Source organism: Octodon degus, unplaced genomic scaffold (genome assembly GCF_000260255.1).
Source record: "Octodon degus isolate 3935 unplaced genomic scaffold, OctDeg1.0 scaffold00014, whole genome shotgun sequence".
Taxonomy (NCBI): domain Eukaryota; kingdom Metazoa; phylum Chordata; class Mammalia; order Rodentia; family Octodontidae; genus Octodon; species Octodon degus.
In genome coordinates, this window is record NW_004524590.1 from 25,101,499 (window position 1) to 25,106,804 (window position 5,306).

Consider the following 5,306-nt stretch of genomic DNA (forward strand, 5'->3'; position numbering starts at 1 on the left):
TGTGTTGGTCATATAGAAATTTGTTCTTTACTTTTTAAAATAATATATATATATTGAAATCCTACTTAAAAGTATTTTGTTTCTTCCTAGTTCTGCTTTTTAAAGAAATGTGCCTAGATAAGGGTTATCTAAAATTAGCAAAGTTTCAAAATAAGTAAATAAAATCAGCAGTTTTTTTTTCCTATGTGAGAGATTTAACTGATATTCAAAGACCCCTTAGTGCCTTCTACATTGTTTGAATTCTAATAAATATAATTAGTATTTAGAAGAAAAGGTAGTATGTTTTACTAAATACAAGACTGAAAAAAATAAAAATGTTAAGTAACAAACAGAGAGATAGCTGAAAAGAATATGTGGTTTTTGAAGAATAAACAAAGCATGTACAAATGAGGCATGGGTTCCATGTCAGCTCCAGGGATGTGGGGGTGGGGGTGGGGTGGGGCACTGGTATCATATTTTGGTGCATTTTGGAAAGTTCTTGGCAAAAGTTCTTGCTATGGGGATATGTGCACACAAGCCCTTCATTTAGTTTTTGTGGTAGTTCTTATTGTAGGTACGTATAAGAGGGCCCTACCACATAGATTTTCAGTTTTATTTATTCATTTATTTTTGTTAGAGTTTGACCCAAATGACTCCATTTTGGTCCTAACAACTTTTACTTTCTCCCCCCATATTGGAGATTGACCCAACACCTTTGCACTGAGCTATATATCCAACTGATTTTAATCTTTATTTAGAGATGAGGTCCCACTAAGTTGTTAAACTGCCCACATTAGACTCGAACACCTAATCTTTCTGACTCAGCTTCCCAGATTACAGGCATGCACCACCATGTATGTTTCACTTCTCCCTTTGCTTTTTAGTAAAGTTTTATTTCATATCTTCATATAGTAAGTGTCTGGACTCTGAAAATATAGAGGAAAGTTCAATAATTTGAGATAACATATTGCAGGTTAATGTACTCAAGATTTATTTAAATTGAGACCAATTAAATATTAATTATCTGTTGTTGCATGACCAATCACAGAAAATATAAATGGCATACAATATATATCAGCCAAGATTTACTACAGAAAAAGATATAACACAAGATCTACAAATGTATAACAAACTATAAGCTTGGCTTACAGTAGTCAGCCACAGAATTGGGTGAGGAAGCGTGAAGAGTGCCTGTACACAGGAGACTGAAGAGTCCAGTCCAAGGTCTGAAGTTCACTGCGCTATTCATGCAAGACATCACAGGAGACTGATGGATCTATGATGGAAAGGCCAAAGAATTTATGCTGGCAGGCTGAAGAGTCCCAGGCAGAAGCTGAACAGTCTATACCAGAGGCCAGGAGACAACCACCATGCTGAAGAAGAAGACTGGAGCTCCTCTGAAGAAGCAGCAATCAGCGCTTCCTCATTTCCCCTTTATTGTAAGCAGTCTACCTACCCTAAGGAGCATGGGGTCCTTTTCATCCACACCACCTCCATGCCCCACCTCCTGCACAAAGGAAGGACCCTGGTCCCCTGCTGAGTCACCTGGTTAACCTTCTAAACTTCTCAACTTGACACAAGGAACAACACCGAGCAGTAAGGGCATGTCCTTTTCACCTCAGGATACAGAGTTACTGAATTACTTAGATAAGTCTCTAGACTTCTCAAGTGGATACAATATATGAATGATGACATCATGACAATTATTTCATTTAATTCTGACTCTGGGAGTTAAACATTCAGGCAATGCACAGTGAGAATGTTGTGTTCCTACTCCAGGGTATCTACAACTTTACTGAACATGACTTAAATAGCTAGGGCCTGTCCAGAAAGAGTCCATTGATGCCACATTTCTGGAGTCTTGCTTTTGATTCTTAGCCTGGGATCCTAATAAGGTGACAGTATCAGAGTTCCAAGAAGAAGTAATGCAGAGATAAACCCCTCAGTGTAAGTGCTTATTAAGCTTCTGTTTACATCATTTTTCCTAATATTCTAGTGGCCAAAACAAATCACAAGGTCACACTCAACTTCAATATGGAAAGACTCTGTACTGGGAAACTTTCCTGTTGCTGAGACACAAAACTCCATATCCATAGCTTACAAGAGATAGGTTAAATTGGCAAACAGTGGGTTCAGTCCATGACTGGCTAACTGCAAGTTGGAAACACCATGGTGGAAGGACATGGAAGAGCAGAGTTGCTTGGTTCATAGAGGCTGGAAAGCAGAGCAGAAGAACAGTACTTGTAAAGTTGATGTAGATGAAGATTAGTACAAGAAGTGAGATTGTTACTGTAATTATATCTGAACATGTGATTTAGAGGCTTCTGAAACTGGTTTGCAGAAAGAGTTTAAAAAGTCTTGGTGATGTGGACTAGAGAAGGCTCAAATGCTGCAAGATGACACTGATAGATGGTTCTGGTCAGAGTTCAGTAGAAGAAGCTGGAAGCCACAGAACAAGGCAAAGGAGGATGCAGGGCCAATTGAGGTAAGAAGATCTGCAAACTTTCTGGTGAGTCCAACTTGAAAAGCTGAAGAAACTGATGCGATGGCTACAGGTGACAGCAATAGACAAAAGATAACACAAATGCACACACACACACACACACACACACACACTACTCAAGCAAAATGGAGTTTCTTCAATTCAGGCCAACCCGTCTTCCCCTTTCATTCTATTCAGGCTGTCAGCCTTTTGGATGATGCCCCCTCACAATGAGGTCACCCATCCAACTGATTTTCTGACCTGCATGCCAATCATTCCTTGAAAGACTTCACAGAAATTTCTGGCAGTGTGCTTTACTAGTCTGCTAGGCATGTCTCAGTCCAACCTAATTGACAAGATTTTTAAAAGCCACAAGCATATACAAGGAATTTGAATCTAAGCTCTATTTCCTTTTCCTTTTTTTTTTGGAGACAGGGTCTTGCTACATAATGCAGGTTGGCCTTGAACTCACTACATAGCCCAGGCCTTATGCTTCCTGAGTGCTAGGATTACAGGTGTGCACCACCATATCTGGCAGCTCTACTATTTTTTATTTTAGCATATGTATGAACTCTCTATAATAAATAATAAATTTATAGTACGTAATCACTACATACTACAAATATTTACTAAAACCTGAAGATAACAATAACAATGTTCAATTCCTTTGGTTTGTGGAGCTGAGACAATAAAGATATAATTAATAGAGAACCTAAGAAATAGTGTATGTGTAACAAATATTAACTTACAGTTGTAACTCATTTTTTGCTTAAAATTTTTTTTCAAGATTGTGGATTCAGTTCAGTTGTAGAGTGCTTGCTAGTATGTATGAAGCCTTAGTTTTAATCTTTACATCATAGAAAAAGAAATAGCTGTATAAACTCTTGCCTGTCTTCATATAACCTTATGATGTGAAGAAATTACCATCTGTACCTCACACTTGGGGAAATTATGGCCATTGTTTTAGTTAATATCTACATGACCCCTCAAAGCCTCATGCACTTATAGGAGGGGCTTCTGGGAGGTGGCTGGATGATGGGTGTGTGGCATTCATCACTGGATTAGGCCACTAAATGGTTCATATCTGGGCTAAGAAGTGAGGCCTTCTGGGAAGAAGTGGGTCCTTGTGGGTGTGGCCTGAAAGGGTGCATATCCCACCTTGTCCTTTGATCACTCTCTGCTTCCTCCCTGCTGTACCATGAACTGTCTCTCTTCTGCTAAGCCCCTTTGCCTTGGAACCAGCTGCCTGTGGACTGAAACTTGTACAAACTGTAAAGCAAAATAAGCCTCCCTTTCTTTAGCTTGTGGATGTTGGATATTTTGTCTCAGCAAGGAGAAAAGAACAAAGACACCTTGTGCTGAAAGATAAGAGCTTTTAGAGGGTGACTGGATTATACGGAGACATAATGTGGTATTAAGAGGTGGGTCCTGGTCCTGATCAGAAGAGATGGATCAGTGGGAGTGAGTGTGACCTGGAACCATACACCTCCTTCCTGGTTCCTTCCTTCTTTCTCTCTGTGAGCATCTCTCTTCTGCTATGGTTTCCTGCCTTGGAGCCAGCAGCCTTTTAGCTGAAACCACTACAAAGTGTAAGCTAAAATAAACCTTTCTGTTTTAACTCTGAGTGTAGAGTATTTTGTCCTGTAGACAAAGATAATACGACAGCCATGAAGAGTTAAATGACTATATAAGGGCATTCAGTGACAGAGACAACGTGAAGTTCAAAGTCTCAGTCTTTCCTGGCTTCATATAAGAGGCTACATCTTTTTTTCTAGATTCTCATGAACCTCTTAAGAAATACATACATATATATGTATATATATATATATATATATATATATATATAGAGAGAGAGAGAGAGAGAGAGAGATTTTACAAATGTTTTTGTTATATTTGTATAAACTTTTTCTATGATGATTTTTTTGCCCAATAATAAGAATAGAATTCATGGTAGTGAATAGAATTTAATTTGCTTTCTCTAGATATCGAGAACAAACTATTTAGCATTGTATTATATATATTGAAGGACTTTTCTTTTTTTCTTCATTTAAAACTGGGTTTACAAGTTCATTAATAAACTAGGAAGAATATTTAAGGGAAATGCACATATTTTCAGTTTTCTTTATTTTTTTATTTTTCAATGTAGTTTTATTAGTGAATATTTGCAGTATGAAATGATTACATTTATTGTGGGGTATTCATACATGTGCATAACATACTTCATTATTTTTTGGTGCCTTCCCCTTCAATCTCTCCCTGCTTTCTCCAACTCTTAATCCCTTTCTTATTTAAAAAACAGTCTATATCCATTTTTTATCACTTTTTAAAATGCTTTTCCATAAGGGGCTGGGGAGATGGCTCAGTGGAATACGTGCTTCCCTGTCAAGCACAAAGGCCTGAGTTCAATCCCCTGTTCCGCCAAAAAAAAAAAAATAAATAAATAATAATAATAATAAAATAAAATGCTTTTCCACTTCCTTCCCTTCACCATCATCATTTGTTTCCCTTCCCATTTGAAAAAGATCTCCCTATTATCTATCCTTTAGTTTGCTCTTCTTTTCAGTCTAATAATTTCCCTTAAGTAAAATATGCTAAGGCTGTATGTAGTTGCTGGTGGAAACTCACTGATTACATATGTCTCACATATCACACATATGTGCAAGCATATATGAACACACACACACACAAGTGGAAAGGCACAAACATCAGATTAGCAATATACCAATAAAAAATGTCAAATCCTATAGTAATCTTTAGGAATCTAACACAGATTTATGAGGTCTATAAGAGGTTATATTTAGTTAGGTATTCTCAAGCTGCAAAAAACAAAGTCTAGCACTTGCAA